The 20,767-nt window shown below is 39.0% G+C and overlaps 1 long non-coding RNA gene across 1 annotated transcript in view; it reads left to right on the top strand.

The window, feature by feature from the left end:
- Positions 1-20,767, top strand: part of LOC133443954 (uncharacterized) — a 135,824-nt gene that overhangs the window by 99,372 nt on the left and 15,685 nt on the right. The window contains exon 3 of the long non-coding RNA XR_009782700.1: positions 20,633-20,691. This is a non-coding gene — a long non-coding RNA (uncharacterized LOC133443954). The remainder of the gene's footprint in view (positions 1-20,632; positions 20,692-20,767) is intronic.

Below are 20,767 nucleotides of genomic sequence, written 5' to 3'. Positions count from 1 at the left end.
GATATGGACATTATTATTATTTTTAATTTGAGTCTTTTAGGTTGTGCAATAGTATTAATTCCCGTGTCGGATATTTGAGGATTTTTCATTTCTGCAGAAAATGTGGAAACCTGATCGCTGATGTACTAGTTCTCTTCATAAATCGTTTAATTTGGCTTGTAGGCCTACGTGTAAAAATACTGACCTACTTAAATATTACCTTATTCAACATTTTAAATCCAAACAATCTTTAATTTTCCACATCTCAATAATAATTAAATTGCATCCATCTTTAATTTTGGTTTCTATACCATCATCATGTTATACAAAATCCATAGTTGTACCAAATTACAACTCACGATGATCAAAAATGTGCCATGTGAAAAAAATAGTATCAAATACAAAAGCCTATCATTTCCTAAAGCATTTAGGGTCAGAATAAAATTACAGTGCATAAAATATCAGTATTTATAAATGATTTATTTATAAAGTAGTTTATAATAAATCAGGTATGTGTAGTATCTACATAACTGCACAGAAGAATGAAAACATATCAGACATCCAAACCCATTAGAATTATTTTTTCAAAACACAGTATACCAACATCAATTTTCTTTCAAATAAATGTTAATGCCTTTTGGAGGCTGCTAATGCTGGCTACACCACTGGCCCCTCTGCGGTGCACCATCCAACAGGACTTCTGTTGCAGCTCTGTCACTTTCAGTTGGCATTTTTCCAAAATGTCTGTCAGTCTTGCTGGCCCTCCATTCTGGACTCACTTTCCATATTTGTTGATCTTCAATATCCGTCTCCTTGTCGCTCATTAGGCCTGCAGGCAGCCCTTCCAGATGTCTGCACTCCTCCTTGGTCAAAATGCAGTGTGCAACAGTTTTGTGTGAATTTAAAAGCTTAAACAGAAAACAACATTTTGTTAGAAAACTATTTCTAAATGTGGTGAAACTAACACATTAAAACGTTATGTTTTTATTTCAATCTTGGAGTTTGAGAATTTGATTTGTCCTCTGGCTTGTTTCATAGAAAAAATGTACCTTAATTTGCTGTGGAAAATAAACCACGCCATCAGAACATGGCAAGGAATCCAACTTGAGGTTGGTGGACAGTCTGCTTTATTCAGTTTATCGGCAGTTTCTTTTTTTAAACTCTCTAATAATACATTTATAATTGCTTTCTCATGTTAACAGTTGTTGTCAATGTTAGGGACGAGCATGCGCATCTGAATAGTTTTTTTCAATGAAGTGAAATCAGGAGGGAAGTTTTAAATAACACTACAATGAAGGTTCATCATCAAACTTTTGCTCCACTAACCCAAAGATATCTGCTTATCCTCGGCATAGTTTTATGGGGTTACATGTTCAACTAGTCCAAACAGAAACAAAACATCTTCCGAATGCTTCATGCTGAAAAGAAACGTACGTTCATGTGACACAGTCCTAGTGGGTTTGCGTCGCCCTTTTAGCCAGTTTGACACGAGAACACTTTCCCCCTGCCATTATCCTCTGTCCCCGCCTCTCTACATCTTTCTTTTCTGGTTAATCAGACCCAGATGGTACCTGGTACAGACACCAGCAGCTCTCCCCTTCTTTTTTCTTTCTTGTTTTGCCTTTTTTTTATTCTGACACTTCAATCAGTAGCCAGGAAGCCCTGGAATATGGTGTAGGCCTTTTTGAGGCCATATGGGGGTGAACACAGGCTTAGCAAAGGAGAGACAAGACGGAGGGGGCTACACCTTGATACCGTAGTTTTGTTCAACTGTTTAAGGATATTTCACAAGAAATGACAGTTAACTCAAATTAGGAGCATGCTTTACAGCAATTTTGTATCAGTGTGGTTTAACACCTTTTTTTTCCCTCTTAGCTACCTTAAATGTATTGAGCACTGTGTGAGGATGGTTGTGTGTGTGTGTGTGTGTGTGTGTGTGTGTGTGTGTGTGTGTGTGTGTGTGTGTGTGTGTGTGTGTGTGTGTGTGTGTGTGTGTGTGTGTGTGTGTGTGTGTGTGTGTGTGTGTGTGTGTGTGTGTGTGTGTGTGTGTGTGTGTGTGTGTGTGTGTGTGTGTGTGTGTGTGTCAATACCCAGCCCGCCAAATGATACTGTTGAGCCACTGATCTCTGCACATTTCACATTGTAGGGAGGTGGCAGGCAGTTGTGCATGAAGATGGATGGGAAAACCATACATTTGGAAGCAGGAATGTCAGACAGACATGAAAGATATCTGATATGAAATCTTGCTGTATCCTCCACTGTCTTCCCACCTGCTTTTGTGAAATTAACCATGGTCCTATATGCAACAAAAAAAACTCCAGAAAGGCAAGATGTCCATGAAATACATTTATTTATTAACATTTATTAACAATTTGCTATTGCTTTTGTTGTCATTTCACGTACCGTAGCTTTTTTGAAGGATTTCTTCATTGAAACCAGAAGGCTGCCCTAGTATTTGGTTTAGAGACGTATTCCTAACGGGTAATATCAGCTGAAATAAAGTAAGCACCATTTAATGACTGATATCTAAGCTGTTATGCTTTGAATTATAAAAAACATTTGCTTGCAGCGTCTGTTTACAAATGTATTCAGGCTATAACCAAGCAACGGCAGCTTCTGTTTTCTGTTTTTATAATACTCCTGTATAATGTTCCTGTTTTAAAGCATTTTCATCCCCACAAAGTGTCCAGCTTTCCTGGTCATGATTGATATGGAATAGTCATACCACCGCAAACACTGATGTGAAACAGCGCCAACGGAAATAGCACCAGCCGTCCATTTGAGCTGATAAGATTAGGCCACTGTGTTGTGTGTCCACTCTGGTCCTGTGTGTTAAGCACCAGTCTGGTGTTTGGGAGGACCTGTAGGTCTTTGTCTTTGAGGTGACACATTACCACCTGTCTTTTAAATGCTCGTTGATTTTTGGGCTTTACCTGTCGGTTGTGTTTTCTCTGTCTGTTTTGTTTTGTTTTTCGCATCACAACAAGTCATAGACATAAAACCTGTACTAGCAACCAAACCTTAGGTCTACGTTTTTGAAATGGTTGAACTGAAGGCTGTCTGTGTCAGTTTTAGTTTCTTGTTCTACCAAAGTACTTCTGTCCATGTCCAACAGTTTTGATTTCATGTATTCAGTTTAAAAATGCCACTGTAGATCATGCATGAACAGCTTAAAAGATTTTATTAAACTTTTAGTAAATCATGTAGTAATAAGTCCCACCTCTTTTATACACTTAAGCCCTAAACTGGTCATCGCAGGAGAAACTATATCATTGAAAATTACATTCAAGGTATCCAAACAGATGAGGAAGTCCATTTACTTTATGTCCATCTTAACCCTAAAGTTGAAACAGGATTGACGTTTTGGTTTTAAATGCCCAGAAAGTGAGAACCACAAGGTGTGGCCTGACAGTAACTAAGTTATGAAAGTACACGTAGTACATTCATTTCACATCACAGAACAGGTGAAGGAAACCAAAGTTCAAGTGCAGTTTGAAAGTGAACTAAAAGCTTTGTTTCAACAGTATTTTCCCATGGTTGGATTTATTTGTGTTTCTGGTTTCTTTTGTGATGTATAATTCTACCTCAATCCAGAATATGTAATTGATGTGTTAATCCACAGATCAACATGTGGCCATTTCACTATTAACTTTAAAATGGTTAAATCACTACCCTTTCTGTTTGACAAAATTGTTACATGCCTACATACGACTTTTAAAATCATTGCATTCCTACATTTTACATGACATGAAACTGTCAAACTGCCTTAGAAACTTGTAAAATGACTAAATATTCAATACTCCCAAAAATTGTACTTTCCATTTTCCCCTTCAAATTGTAGATACATTTGTTTCGCATTGCATGAACAAGAACATTTATCAATGAAGGGCTTGGCAAGTGTTGCCTTAAACAGTAATGAATGCATAGTTGCAGTCAGTAGTGAGGGTACTGTCCCAAACAAGTCATTAGGTAAAGTGAAAAGCTTCCATCTCACAATTTTCGCACTTTTGAATTGACTCCACTACATTTTGGAGATATGAATAAAAGACTCTCTAATGAACAGCAGATCACATAGCTGATTCATACATGAGATTATTTGGTTATGTTATAAGATCATGTGCCTCTGTTTTGCACATCAGCACCTCAACTTGGTCTCCGTCTCATCTGCCGGTAATCTCGACACATCCTGGATTTCTTTGTGCTTTAGTTGTTGACTATTTGACTTGTGGTTAGTTAGTTCAGTGTTAGCACACACACATCCACGTGTACATATACACAAAAGAGCTCAAAAAGAGGGCGGGTGTGGGTTTATAGCCTCATAATCTATAATTCAGATCAAATGCAAGTATGTTCTTATCTGATAGCTCAATGAATCATCATTTTACACATTAATGATGCGAAACATATTCTTACATCTAAAAAAAGTGTGATTCTAGAAACTAACTGTACTCTGTGTCAGTGGATGGAGAGTGACTGATGGCACAACAGCTGTGTCCGGGGGTTATGGGGAGGAGCTACACCACTGTCTCTGCCCTGAGTGCTGCTGGTGGCCATGCTGCACTTGTCCCTGTCCAGCTGCCGGCCCTGCTCTGCTGTTTTCTGCCTTGCAGATTTATTCCTCATAGAGGGCGCTAGTCAGACTGGCTGGCTGCAGCTGCTGGAGGGCTGAGAGGACTGGATCTGGCAAAGCCTGCTGCAGCTGAGGGCTGAACCAGCAAGCAGAATATATAGAGGATTTACATACGTATAGGCAGGCATAGTAAGACAGGACATAGTCGGATCACATAGATTGCAATGATAAAGTAGTTCTTTAAACCTTAAAGTGCAACATATGCTCAATTCTTTTGAAATTTTGAAATGAAACTTTCTAAGAGGAGATCATTTTGGAAGACTTTTTTCAAGCTGACTGATGCTCTAGGGTGTTATTACAACCTTGTATTATTGCTATATACAAATTAGCCACAGTCTAATGGAAACTACCTACTTTTCCCATGATGCAAAAAATGATAATTGTACCAAAACTGCTGAGTCAAAAAAATGAGCTCCCAGCTGTTTCAAACCTGCAGCCTGTTGTTCATCACACCTCATGCTTAACCTTTTGTTTCACATCCTTCCCTGTCAAACCCAAGGAAACATCCTGTTTATGCAGATCAGTGGTTATCAATATTAATCAAATTATGTTAGGCACAAATTATGTTTGGCACAACTAAAAAGACAGTTAGTTGCACAGAATACTTGCTGTATCTTAACTGACCCACCCATTTTATTATGAGTCACAGCAATGTCAGTGTATTTAATCTATGACACGTAGTGAAAGCAATGGAATGGGGATATTAACTTCTAGAGCTGCTATCATCTTATCCACCCATGAAACATGCACAATTGAAACTGCAGATAACCTACCAGAGAGGCAGCATCGTTTCTGGGTCATAGTTTATCTAAGACAGTCTTTTTATATATTAGCTTTTATTAATCAGTGGTTGCCCATGAACGGCAGTGACACAAATTTAAAAGAATCTTTCCATCATTCCAAACAAGGCAATTATCAACTAATCACATGGGAATCAGTCCCCTTCTTGTCATGTGGACTTATTTTTGCCCAACAACAGTGTAAAGTTTAGTCAAATCCCTCTGGGAGGGAAAGGGGTTTCTTTACAAGGAGCTCAATCACAGGACCTTTTTCAAGTGGCTAAATGAAGAGGAAAACAGACAAATACTTCAATCCAAAATAGAAAAGTGGTGGAATGTTTTGAGGCATGGGAGGTGATGCAGAAATTAGAAGTAATCAGTGAAACACTTGAAGAATGCGGCTATTTTGTGCCAAAAGGTTGATCCCTGTTTAAATGGCACAACTGTAAATAGATTTTCCATCCAGTGTACTTCTTTACAACGTGCAATAATTATTAAAGATATAGTATGTAATTTTCTAACATTTAAACTACATTAACAATATAGCGGCCCATCAGTCTGTAACCTTGTGTTGACCTGTAGGATTACCGCTTTGCTTACAATTCTCTTTATCAGTGTATGTGTGGTCAGTAGTGAACAGGTGATACAGCAATGGTGGTAAAAAATTTAAAAAAAAATCAAACAGCTACAGCAATAAAAGTGAGCTGAAAAATCCACTGAAGAGTACTTGAATTTATTATTTTATTTTAATTTATTTAACCTTCGTCTGTTGTTAGGGTCGCCACCGACCCGTTCTTAGGTTTTAAATTCATAAAACTACCACAAAAATGCGTTTATTGCATCAAGGCTTTTTGACTTTGTCAGGAACCTTTATTTCAACAAAATAATATCCAACATTTTTTTTTACTAAATTATAAAATGATCTGGTTGAAATTGTTACCTTTTACTTTTTTTCCATTTCCTTGAAATAAATGGGTCGAAATTTACCCATAACACCATAGATGTTACTATAGTTAATAATATTAAAATTAAAAAATAACTGAAACAAATTTATTTAAGATATGTGTTCTAATACCTCTCCGTAATAGCCAGGTAACACAACAACCTTTTATTTATTCATATGGTTCTCTTGAGGCTCATTTTACCAGTTTTTAAAATTGAAATTAAGGGCTATACTGACAAAAAAAGGCCCAAAGTCCCAGACCAAAAATATTAAAACCAATATTTTCATGGATAAGGAAGCCTAACAATGTAACCAAGAGATGAGAAACAAATTGGATGATGGATAATTGCTTTTAGTGTATTTTAAAGATAATTTAAAACACGGGTCAAAACCGACCCGTTAACATCGGAGATGGTAACAGAAAGCTAATACCAGACAAAGGTTAAACAAGTAAACGTTGTCAGATTTCAATGAAGTTGCTGTTTGGCTTTCACTTTGAAAAGCCTTTAACAGGAAGTGTATGAATTTCACTCCTCCCTACTTCTAACTGGGTTGAGTATGGAGGGTGGGGTTGAGGCAGAAATCCAGGGATGGTGATTGGTTACATTTAGACATGAGAGGCAGAGGCACAGCGTGCTGATGTTTACCGATGCTGAAGAAGGATGCACTGTAAGACCTAGCGTCAACCATCTCACCAGGTTGAGTCTCATGCAGAATTCTTTTGCAGTTCCTTGACTAGCCACTAGAGGCGATCTCTGTCGACTCCCAGGACTCCCTGGTTAACATGTTCCATCTTCAGAACAGAAGTAAACCACCTGTTTGTATTAACCCAGCATGGGCTAAACACAACTACTGATTTTGCTATTGAGTCGACATATTTAACAGTAGCTACATCCCGCTGTATATATCACCCAGTGCTCCTACCTAAGTGACATTCCTGGGCATTGCCATCTTCTACCAACCCTGGGAGGGCCCCGCACTGAGCTTAGGTCTCCTCCTTATCCTGAGGAGTGAGCAGGCCGCTTCTTTTCACCAGACAGGGTGGGGTTTCTCCGGCCGAACGTAGAGCGTGGAAGGATCACGTTATTCCGGCCAGATCCTCCCCACCCCATCTGGCTGCCCGGCTGGCCAGAGGGGGCATGGGACTGTGTGCATGTTTTTGTGAAGGTAGCTCACATTAGCTACATGGGGAAACTTAACACGCATTCAGCGACCCCCCGCCCCGGTGGGAATCAAACCCAGGACCTTCTTGCTGTGAGACGCGCCACCGTGCCCCTAAAGCTAACTTTGATTGGCATGCAGTAGGCGTACTTCCGTCGGCTTGCTGACTAAGATGGCTGAAAGAAGAAAAACAGGCTTCAAACCCGGTCTTCAGAAACCAATGGGTTTGTACATTGTTTATACAGTAATTTAATTAGGGCCCGAGCACTGACAGTGCAACGTGCATTATCGATTTATATAAAGTTTGAATGTTGACCATACATGCTTTGAAAGTGAATATGGGAAGCCACTGGGATAACAATACATACTGTAACCCAGCATGAATTGGTGTCATTGAACTGTTTTCACATCCCTAAACTTTGCTATCTTTAGGAGTCATAGTCTTCTGCAAATATCTCTGTAAATATTAGCACATCAATATTTTACATGTAAGAATGAATTTTTTGTAAAATGATATATATATATTTGTCTTAAGTTCTGCAATGTCTGTGATCTTGGAGAGGAAGAGCAGGCAGGAAATACTGTATGATGACGTCAGAAGAGCACCGCCTTGTTCCTTGATTGCTGCTAAATTAAATTAAATTGTAACAGAGACCCAGTGGTTCCATTACCTTTTGTTCAATTGTACAGTGATTAGTTTTATTGGTAAAAAACGATCTATTTTTAATTTACACACAAATATATTTGTTTATTATTTTATTGAAGGGTATGCATGTTTGACAGTGTCACTGTGGAAATAGGGGGACAAACCATCCTGCCTGTGTACAATGAAAAGCTCTAATTAATTACTGTTAAGTGATTATTACCGGTAGCTATTTGTTGAATTCTATCAACATCTTCATAGTGTTAAGTACGGCATAAGATCAATATGTGAGAGTTGTACTCCCCACTTCCTGGTTGTCTTCTTGGCAGAGAAGGGGAGGCAAAAGAGCAATGTGGCAAACAACCCGATTAAAAGCTAATGGAGCGAACCATGACAATGAGGAGGGGTGGAAGATTAGGAATGTGTGCATTGCAGAGGCATAATTTAGACTATATGTTATTGAATTCCTTATGATAGTGAGTGTGTACAATAATACATATATATGTATTCTTCATGTTTCATTTTGTGTGGTGTTGGGTTTGTGTAAATGTGTTCTACCATGGTCCCTCCTCAGTAGGTTTATCCAATTAAGTGCCTACATAAGAGGGTTTAAAAGGGAGTTGTAGACTTTTACTGGGGAGAAACTGTTGTACCAAGTGTTGGGTGGGGTCCCACTAAATAAATGTCAACTCTTGGATCTTCAAAAATGATTCCATGTCTCTTGCTTCTTTATCTAAAATGCAAAGTTCCTATCGGCCAAACCTACAACATAAATAATGAAATAAAAATAAAGAACAAAATACGGACCACACACATTTATCAACCCTTGTTATGGCCCAGTCAAAAATCTAAATGCAACATTTCATTTAGATTTAGTTTTACATTAGTTCATACTTGCCATTGAATTTATTTTTCGGAAAATTGTCAGAATTGGTTTGTTTTTATTCAAAAGCTCAGAACTATCTTTGGTTACTCAGCTTAAATATTGAAATACATAAATGGTTGATATACACAAGTGAATATGGCAACACATTTTGTGAGAATGTTCTTGCCAAGCCAACATTTTACGTACATGACCAGTCACATGACCAGCTGTTTCCTTTTCTTTAGAAGATGCAAGGCGAACAACAGCTCATGTGAAAGAATAGTCACAACATAACCAACTGAAGACATTATTAAGATCAGTCTCCCTTTTTCTCATAAATGTGCAAAGTTGGTCGTAGCCCTGATTTTTGACATGCCTATAATAATGGTTTAGAAAGTTATCGATGTTTTTTGGTTGTTTTCTTTTCTGTTGTGCGCTGCATTCCCTCAGTCCAGAATTCCAGCCTGATGTCACTTAGATGGTGTTATATACTGCATTACTGTCGTCATTCTTACAGGTTAACAGAGAAATGGTGAAATTTGTTTTGTTTCTACATCATTATACATATTTTAACATTATGAAGAGGTATATTTTAATTCTGATCACAGTCTTTTCCCTAAACTGTGCTATTTTGCTGACTAAATCTAAGAAAGACATTTTATTGTCCATACCTAACCAACAAGTGTTAATGCCTAAACACAACCAAGCAGCATTGAAAACTAAAAATGAAAAGCCACTGAATATATGCAAGGAAGTTCAAAAAACGCTGTGCCAAGGCTGTGCCCCTGCAGAATAACATTTAGAAGATATAGTATGTCGCCAGAGATCAACACTAACAAATACAGTTTGTTAATTAACTATTAAAGGGAAAGTTCAGTTTTTCACAACCTGGACCTTATTTCTGGCATTTTTTATGGTCGTATACTCACCCAGGCAAGTTTGGTGTCATTTGGAGTCCTTCGGAAGATATTAGGAGGTTTTTGCGAGCCGCTTCTCCATATAATGGTAGCACATGGGGGCACAGCGGGACACAGACGATGCAGCGTCTAAATAACACATGATTGCCGCGAAACTCGTTCATTTCTTTTATGAATCACTAGATCTGCTTCCAGGACCTGTTGTCTACATCCAGGGCTGTGTGTGTAACAAATAAATCAGTTCGTAAACAAGACCTCTGAACTCATGACGTCATCTCTGTGCGCGCATCGCAGACACAGCTCTGTGTACAGCTGGAGTTCGCTACTGTTAGTTTACTGTTAGTTATTTGAAACATGTCTGAATATTTGTCAAATTCTGAGGTTGTGGACGACGACTTTGAATATGATGGACGTCCTTACCGTTTTGAGCCAGAGTATACGGCTGAAGAGCTCACTAAACGGAGGACAGAGTGCGCGCACAGAGATGACGTCATGCAGGTCAGAGGTCTTGTTTACAAACTGATTTCCTTGTCATACACACAGCCCCGGATGTAGACAACAGGTCCTGGAAGCAGATTTAGTGATTCATAAAAGATGTGAACGAGTTTCGCGGCAATAATGTGTTATTTAGACGCTGCATCGTCTGTGTCCCGCTGTGCCCCCATGCGCTACCATTATATGGAGAAGCGGCTCGCAAAAAACTCCGAATATCTTCCGAAGGACTCCAAATGACACCAAACTTGCCTGGGTGAGTATACGACCATAAAAAATGCCAGAAATAAGGTCCAGGTTGTAAAAAAACGAACTTTCCCTTTAAGGACACCTCATGCATATCTCAACAACACCCGGGACTTTAGCAGAGCAGTAGCATTTGACTCCCAAAATTTTAACAGGTGTCCAACTGTGAAGCTTCCTGATAACATGACAAACTGTTAAAATGGTAACAACACTTTTTTTTCTTAACCTCCCCTTCTAATGATGACTGTGGACTCCACATTCACAAAAGAGTGGAAGCTACATGAGAAAAAACCTTTGGTCAAGTCATCACTCTCAGTCTCGCTCTCAGTCTCACTTAGCAGTAGATTTTTACTGTAAGGATCAATAATCTGTAATTCATGTCTCATAGGAGAATCATTCAGAATAGACACATGATTGTATGGTAAAAGAGTGAACATCTTTTGCCTACCCAATTTTAAGCAATGTGTCTGGTGAGATGGCATTATTTGATACAAGCTTCTTTTTATTTTAAGAGCAAACAGTCTTATTTGAATGCATGAGTGTATGTGCATACATGTGTGACGACACCTCCCTGGCTTTTACATGGCTGAGCTCCTCTATGATATACTGGTTTTGTGGATTTAACATGTTCCCAAAAGGGACCAAGTCCCAGGTGTTTCTACGGCGTAGTACCCTCTTGCTCTTATTTGCGTACACAGATGTTTAAGCTTCCACCTTCTGTATACAGTACTCAGCTCCGTAAAATCCCCCAAGTCTCATTGTAAGCTATGTAGTTTAGCATTTCCTTCAAAACCGTTTGAGTGTGTGTTTTTTCTCTCCCCCTCCCTCTCTCTTTTGGGTAAACATTTGAAATATATCTTTTGCATGCGGCAGATTTAAGTCAGACAGGAAATCTGCGTGTGCGTGTCTGTGTGCGTGTATTCGTGCATGCGTGTGTACATGGTGGCTAATTGAGGTTATGAATGAGATACAGCTGCAGAGCCCACTGGTCAGTGTGAACATCTGATGAATGAAGTAGAACTTTTTTAAATAAACTGCTGGGTGATGCGGCATCATTTATGTCTCCACATCTCCCCATCTATATTTTCCTCACACATCTGGCATTAAAGATGCACACCCTGTTGATGCAAGGCACAAATATTTAAGGCAATGAAAGGTCATCAACTTTGTTCATGCACTCAGCAGGAACTCCCACGAGATCATGAATTGATACAAATGTTTTGCAACTTTATTTGAAACGTGCTTTGTATAAAACAGAGGAAGAACTGGCCACAAGCAGATATAGTACGTGACTAATAAAGGGCTTCGCTGATGCAGACAGATGGAATAAAATGGGTTAGTTAGGAGACAGAGGGAAACAAGGAAAGTGATGGATAGACAGACGGAGTGAGAGAAGAAGAAGACGGGCTGTGATAAGCACAAAGACAACAGTCACATTTAGGCTTTTCCCTCCTCCCCTTATGCAAGTAGACCTTGATCCACAGTCACACAGACTCTACTGTGTCATGGTGTGTGGCCCTGTGTCCGTGTGGCTCTGCAAGTGGTGACTGGACAAATCATGACTCAGCAGAACAGACGACATCTTCCTTTTTAAAGCAGGTTTCTGTGGCTTCATATTAGCTTCCCATGAGCTGCTATTCAATACACAAGGTCTTAATTTCTTTTGCGGAGCATCGCAACAAAAGTATGTCCTTATCCTGTATTAATTTCATCAGTATCCCCACAATTTACTACTTATGAAAAAACCCTCACACTTAATGAAAAAATTAGCATTATTTTGACTGTGATCTAAAATTATTCTCATTATTAGCAGGTCAAATGAAGAGGAGTCAGAAGCTCTGATCAAAAGCACTATGTTTTGGCTAAATTAGTGACTTAGGAGATTTTCTAATTTCCAAAAGGCATAAAGATTTTTACATGTTTAAGGTAAGAAAATAAGCAGAAAATGAGCCCTTCTTGATGGATACTGACTATCACAGCCTTGTTTCATCTCCTTTTTAAGGGATTTTTGGTCAAACATCCCTGCCAAAGGCTTCGATTTCCCTGTGATTCGTTGTATACGCTGGTCTCCTGAGGTGTGTCGATGAATGTCTCTGATCAGTTTTAGGTTGTGGAAATTCTGAAGGATATGACAGACCTTCTGCTTGCACCCATTGAGAACTTTTTGGTTGAATTTTTGGATAATGATTCTGTTGTAGAAGCATTCGTATTATGTTCTTCAGGTTTTCTCCATACGCTGGGGTGTTTGCTACAAAAGGCTGCAAAACTAAGGATGATATATATTCACAACTTTTAATGGCATGGATCAACATAGCAGCAAGAGGCAGCATGGCAGCAAGAGCTCCAGACTTTGGTGTCTTTGGTATCAGCAATTTTGCAGCCAAAATGTTACAGGTTATTCCCAGTAAAGTTTTCAGCCCCTTTTCCCTGGTGCGTCCATGTCCAGTGAGCATGAATGGGTGTGTGATATGCATTTATGGTGGTCCAATGTGGATGGAGATTTTCTGCTCACACATAGTTGAGAAGCTAATGCAGATTCTCATTTTAGCTAATTTTCATGTGAATACATTGTTTTAAAACAGATATGGACTAATGTTAATGTAGCCTAAGGGTCATCTCTTCAAAAAGACAAAAACAACTTATTTAGAAACTTTTTCTTTTGACCTGGCCTCGATTTACTCAATTTGAAAGAACGATAGTATTTTCTCCTCTCTCAACGTCACATAGTGAAGGTTATATGATAAACGCGTGGCAAATCAGGGGGAGGACACATAGTGGCTCGAGAGTCATGAAGCAAATTTCATGTAATTCTGTCATTGTTTTCAAATAATTGCTGTTTGCTTTATCATATTTCCAATCTCTTTAAGCTACAAACAGATGATACAGGAACCTAACTCTTTTTGACCTCGATAAAACAGACTAAATAAGATCTCTGCCAACATCATCTGTATGGGAGAGGCTCCTTTTACCACTTAAATCTCTATTTGGTTCCGAAGGAGGTCACTTAACTACGCTATTTTGTTCAAAACCTTTTGTGCTTTTAATTTGTGTACATATTTTCGCGACATTGACCAAAATGATTTTTGTATGCCCAATGAAGATTATTAAAAGAAAAGTCAATAGTCAGCCAACAAATTCATTGAGCATTATTGGTCAGAGGGAGCTTCATTGTGTTTTTGTAGACCTTGAAGAAGCATATGACAGGGTGCAGAGAGAGGAGCTATGAGGAAGTCTGGAGTAGCAGTAAAGTACATTAAAGTGGTGCAGGGCATGTAAATAAGACAGTGGTAAGGTATGCTGTAGGCGTGACAACATGGCTCAAAGTGGAGGTGGGACTGCATTAAGGATCAGCTCTGTTGCAAAGTTGATGGACAGACTGACCAATGAGGTTTGATAGGAATCTCAGTGAACTGTGATGTTTGCAGATGACACTTGTCACTATAGTGACAAGGGAGCAGATGGAGAAAAATCCATGGAGGTGAAGGTATGCCCTGGAAAAGAAAGGATTTTAAGTACTTACGTGGTGATGTGTGATAAAATGTTATCAGCAAGAATGAGAGGTAAAGTGTACATCAGTGTTTCCCAACCCAGGTCTGCGGGGCACACTGCTGTTTAGATATTGCCTTGCATCAATATGGTGTACAAGACGATAGATGGTCCAGTGATGTTTTATGGTTAACAGACTTTGGCAGTGAGGAAAAGACAGGAGGCAGAGTTGAAAGTAGCAGAGGTAAAAATGTTGAGGTTCTCTTTGGTAATGATGAAGATGGATTTGATCAGGAATTAGTACATCAGAGGGGAAAGTTAATGTTAGATGTTTTGCAGAGGCCAGACTGAGATGGTTTGGACATGTACAGAGCAGTGATAGTGAATATATCAGTAGAAAGATGATGGGGTTCAAACTGTCAGGAGAGAGGCCGAGAGGAAGAGCAAAGATGAGATTTATGAATCTACTAAAAAAGGACATGAAGTTAGTTGGTTTGAGAAAGTAGATACAGAGGATAGGGTTTAGATGGAGACGGACGGTTTGCTGTGGCAACCCCTGAAGGGGAACAGCCGAAAGAAAAAGGAGAATACAGAGACTGTAAATAAATATGGTCATTAAAACCTTTAAAAAAAAGTAACTTTTGTGTGCTAGCCCATGTTTGTGTGTGTTCATGGGCAGGTGTGTTTGTTTGTCTCAAACACTTGCACTTGCAGTTCCTGTTCCTGAGATCCACTGGTCCTGGCAAACAGTGTCTGGTCTTATCTCTTGTGTTTTATGTTTCTAGCAAGCCAGGGACACAAGCAGCCCTTTGTGGCCAAGAGGTTGCTGGTCTCACTCCAGACAGATCCACGCAGCTGTTCACCACTGTTGGTCATATCCATGTGTGTGCATGCTTGTGTGAGGAGACATCTTTGTGTGTATTTGACCGTGTGCTTGTATGTATCGTGTGTGCATGTTTTAATGTGGTGGCACCTATGTACATAAAAGAGACTTATTTACATTTGTGCATGTAGCCAAAATATGCTATAGATTCAAGTTCATTTCTTTTGATATTGCTTTTTGACCAGAACTGGTTTGGGTTTTGTTTGCCAGTTCTGATGAAATACAGAACCAGTTTAAAGTGAAGCAAAGCAACACTTTTGACTGCAAAACAAATCCAAGTATATTCTGTATAAAATGTCTGCTGTTCAAGAAGAGCCTTCACGCTTTATTCTGCAATTAGACAAATAGTTTTTTTCTGATGGTTTTAGAGGTATAGCACACATGATAATGTTTGGATCATTGCTGGGAACTGATATTGTATATTCTGGAAATGGTGCATGTAGTCAAATTGTGATGTAGTCATATTTGCCGATGAAGACTATTCCAGTGTGGCTAAAAATTAAATAAATAAATAAATAAAAGGAAAAGAAAGCCACTCCTGGAGAATTGGTATAACCTAAACAAATGGAGGATCTCAAAGTTCTGTAGGACTAAAATTGTGAATGCTAGCCCAGTATGTCACCAACTCATTGGTCCCTCTCCCTCACCTGAACTCTGGTGACACCACAGAGCTCCTCGGTGGACATTCCCTTCTCAATAACACAAAGTACATTGTGCTTGTGACCCATTAAAAACTCCTAAATGGAGCCATTGCCGAAGCCAGCACAAAGCCACGTGCTGTGTCTGCAGTTGAATGCAGTGAGGGCAAGAATGTGGCCCCCAGACTCAGCCTCTACTTATCCAGTTTGAGAGAAATAGAGACAAAGAGAGAAGAATATCAGACATGCATTTAGGCATTAATGATGCTTAGAGCTCAATGGCATATGGTCGGACTGAATTCTCTTCAAATCTACTTTCATTTCACAAGGTTTTGGCAGATATGTTTCATGTTCAACAGATTTCCAATTAATCACTGTAACCGGTAGTATCAACCTTTTCGGGTTAAGTGAGAAGATTGTAAAATGTGATTCAGTTGTCATCAAGATCAAACCAAAATGATATTTATTCTGGATCTTCTCCACGTCTATAGCTCAACACTAAATTCACATATTCTGCACCCTCTCTTCTCTGCCATCTATAACATAGGTCTCTGCTGGTGTTGATTGTGTTTTAAATGATCAAATGTTTGTTCATGTTCAAATTATATCATTTGTTTGTTTGTCATGTGCAACATCATGTGCAGCCTCTAAAAGACTGCTGGTCAATTTATCGTTTGTGACCCATGATCAAATTTCCTTTTATGTGTCTAATGACTAATGTGTCACCTGACAGACCCACAACCCCACCCATGGCTAAAATGCTGCTGTATAGGACATGAAACCATACATTAACCCCATTTTGCCATCCACTAAAGGGTCACAAGCCAATGTTCTCATAGTTCCCAGATAAATGGGGAGGGTTGTGTCAAGAAGGAGCATCTGACATAGAAGCGATGCCGAATTAAAATGTGAGACATGATGATCCGCTGTGCTTGGTTGAATAGAGATCTGGTCATTGTGGAGCCATTTGGGTATGGTGACTTCATTTCTAAAGAAACCATTTTAAAATATTTGACCTTTGTGGCATGGGGTGTCATCCTGCTGCAGGTTGTCATCAGTAGATGACGGTTGTTATTAATGATGGACATGGTCAACAACAATACTCAGGAAGACTATGACATTTAAACAATCCCAAGAAAGAACCAAGAAAATATTCACCACATCATTACACCACCAACATCCTTAACTGTGACAGGATGGATCCATGAATTCATGTTGTCGATGCCAAATTCATCATCTTAATGTTTCAACCCTTAAACAGCAAAGACCTGGAGGACATCTTACGTCAGCTGAACTCCTCCTCTTACTGTTTAGACATCCTGCCAACACACTTTTTCAAAAAGGTCTCAAAGATTTTGGAGTCAGATCTGTTACTAATCATGTCCATAATGTCAGGTGTGTTTCCAGAGCCACTAAAAACAGCTATAATTAAACTTCTGCTAAAAAAAGACAATCCTCACAAGACACAAATGAAAGCACAGGCCAATCTCAAGTCTCCAATTTTTAGTAAGATCATTGAAAATGCAGTTTTTCAACAGCTAAATAACTTTTTAACACAAAATAACTGCTATGATGTCTTCCAGTCGGGTTTCAGACGACATCACAGCACTGAGACGCTCTGACCAAAGTGTTTAATGACATACAGTATGTCTGAATACAAAGGGTGGAAGCACATCAGTCTTAGTTTTACTGCATCCCAGTGCTACATTTGATACAGTTGACCACAATATTTTAATCAAAAGACTGGAGAACTGGGCAAGTCTTTCTGGAACTGTACTAAACTGGTTCAAAACATACTTAGAGAAAAGAAGTACTTTGTTTCAATAGGTACATTTAAACCTGAGCAGACAAGAATCATATGTGGGGTTCCCCAAGGTTGCATCCTGGGACCTCTTCTGTTTAACATCTACATGCTCTCACTTGCACAGATCATAAAGAAAAACAAAATAGACTACCATAGCTATGCAGATGACACATATATATATATATATATATATTACAATGTCACCAGGAGACCAAGGACCTGTGCAGCCTCTTGGTAAATGCATTGAGGATATTAATGACTGGATGTGCCACAACTTTCTCCAGTTAAACAAAAACAAAACTGAGGTAATTTTCTTTGGAGCCAAAGAGAAACAATCACAGGTCACCACAGAGCTTCAATCTATACAACTAAAAACCACCAACCAGGCCAGCAATCTGGATGTAGTGATAGATTTAGACCTAAATTTGGAGAAATGCATTAAGGCAATAACAGAGTCAGCCTACCATCAGCTTAAGAATATATCAAAGTTAAAAGATCTGATGTCTCAGCAGGACCTGGAAAAACTAGTCCTTGCATTCATCTTTAGTAGCTTGATTATTGTAACAGTATCTTTACAAGTTTACCTAAACGGTTAGACAACTGCAGCTCATTCAGAACTCTGCTGCTCAAGTCCTCAATAAGTCCAGCTCTGAGGTCTTCACACTGGCTGCCTGTCCATCAGAGGACAGACTCAATTTCTGATGCTGGTCTATAAAGATCTGAATGGTTTAGGACAAAATATATCAGTGACCTCCTGATCCAGTAGGAACCTTCCAGACCCCTCAGGTCATCTGGATCCACGAGTTCACATAATCACCCTTCAATCAGAGCAAATGCTACCAACTTGAAAAACAGGACAGAAATCTGTCCCTTTGATCTGAAGTAAATTCATCTTTTACTATGTGCTGTCTTTCTCTCATTCTTTCTCCTTCTCACTGTCTTTATCCTGGCTCAATTGTTTAATGATGTGAAACATCTCTGTCAACACGGTGTCAGTGTGTTTTCATGCATTTCAGTGTTTTCAGTCTACGCATTGATCTCTGTGTATGAACATCTGTGTCGTTGTGTTAGCAGGGTGTAAAGACTAAGGGCAAATTCTTAACAGGCTCCCAAATATATCATTTGACAAAAGAGAGTGGAGAGGACACTGGAGTCTGCCGATCAACAGGTCTTTTTTCTATTACACCTTTTTTTTTCTTTTTTAAATTAACCTGAGGTTGAAAAGATAGCTGAATGTCCTTGAACAAATGATTGGGAGACCAAAGAGTTGACTGAATGTTACTTTTGGTCCTTTCTTGGGTGGCAATGGGATAGGCTGTTTACTCAGGCTTAAAACTGACTCACAAATCAAAGTGTAAGTCAGAATGGAGAGATTAGAGAGCCAAGATAGGTCTGGGATTCTACCTGCACCGTTGTGCCTTTGTTAACAGCCACCTGGATGAATTGTTAACATTGTATAACACATCCACACACACAAATAGATACACAGACAACAGAGTAAATGCATAATACCCTGATAAAATACTGTTTCTGTCTCCTTCAGAGAAAAGGCCCCTGTAAAAGCTCTTTGAAAAACTAAAGAGTGTTGCGTTGTATAGAAAGGGAGATTCCCCTTCCACTTAAGCATTCACTTGTCAGTGTGGCCTGTCCCTCCAGCAGCTGTCATTTCAGGACATGAATCACACCCTAAACCAGGTAGCACACTGTCAGCATACTTGGGTGTGGACCTAAAGTGAAAACAGACAGAAGAAAATGCCCGAACATGATTAGAGTTTCGAAAAAAAAGGGGAAGTTGCAACTGCGCAGAGTCAACTGTTGTACATATGAGATGTGTGAGATGACAACTGGTTTGTTGGTTGTTCGTTTGTTGTTGTCTGGTTGTCAAATCAGATTTGACTGAATTAAACCTCCACTCTTCTCATTCTCGTTAAAATGTTTGTTTTCCTGTTTTTTTATGGTGTACACAATGGTGGACCCATCAGTATTTGCCTCAAAAATATGAAAAGGAAAAAATATATATATACAAAATGAGGATCACTTTGCCAGCCATAAGAAGTAGATCATTGTATTTAAGAAAAAGAAAATTGTGGCTTTAATCCGTGCATGGTAACTAAAAATGTCCTGGTGTTTCTGTCTTACATGAATTTATCAAGAAGTGTGGAAGTAATGTGCTCAGCCTGGAGCTCGAGTTTCAAAGACGGCTAGATAATGGAAGATATTTAAAAAGCCATCTCAGATAATGTAGGATCTTAAGTACTGGATGCCTCACTTTTCGTTCATCTGATCCCTTTTCCTGACTTCTAAAGAATGAGGGATCTCATTGAAACCTCTGTTTTTCACCTGCTTTGTGTTCTCCGTGTATTCACTCTGCTTGGAAAAAAAAGGAAAAGAAAATTGTTTCGACAACTTCACATCTCGGTGGCTTCCCCACCTTCACTGCTCCACCTCTCCTTCATTCCTCTCCCACTCCTTGCATCTTCTTCTGAATGAATTCAACCTTGTCCAGCTTTTAAATGAAGGGAGGGGAGGGAATTACCTGTCGGAAGGGAAGCTAGCTGTCTGACTGGCTGTGGTGAAAGGACCTGTGGCTTCGCTCACATGAGATAAACTTTATAAGGAGAGCAGGAAATTATGCTTGATAGGAAAGAAAGTTTGAATAAAATCAATTGGCTTAATTGTGGAATAATCCGCTCCTCACGTCCAAGTCATTGTGATGAGTGATACGACCTAAATGAATAGAGAAAAAAACAATATCTACAGTAATCTGTTACTCCAACTTCTATACTCACTTTGCATGAAACCAATATTGTGAGATTTAGATTAACATAATGAGGCATTTTCTTGCTGCGATTTGTCTTTCTTTTTTTTTAATATATATATATTGCTGGTAAGATCACATTTGGTCAACATTGGATCCATTAGTGAAGAGGTCACAGGAAAGTATGACACACAAAGGATTTTTTTCTTTTAGTTTTGCTTTTTTTTTTTTTACAGAACTCAGAATGTGTCATTATGTCTGACTGTCAGCAAAAGGAATTTCCAGTTAGTTGACAGTTGTATCAGTGTAATTATCAATATCACTGCTCAGAATGTTAACAGCAAAACTTAAGTGTTATTATATGACATTGCTCATCCTTACCATTTCACCGTGTGATTTGTCTTTAAGGAATGGGATCCCACCAGTGGTGAGGATTGGGAGTTTTTTTTCCCAAGAATGTTTCTCAGGTAAGATAAATTTACTTGTTTTTACTGTGATCTGCTGATTTCTATGATTCAGATTGAATGTTGGAAATTTCTTCAA

The sequence above is a fragment of the Cololabis saira genome, chromosome 5 (genome assembly GCF_033807715.1).
Source record: "Cololabis saira isolate AMF1-May2022 chromosome 5, fColSai1.1, whole genome shotgun sequence".
Lineage (NCBI taxonomy): Eukaryota > Metazoa > Chordata > Actinopteri > Beloniformes > Belonidae > Cololabis > Cololabis saira.
Note: the sequence above shows the minus strand (reverse complement) of the source record. Positions and strands in the feature narration are given on the sequence as shown.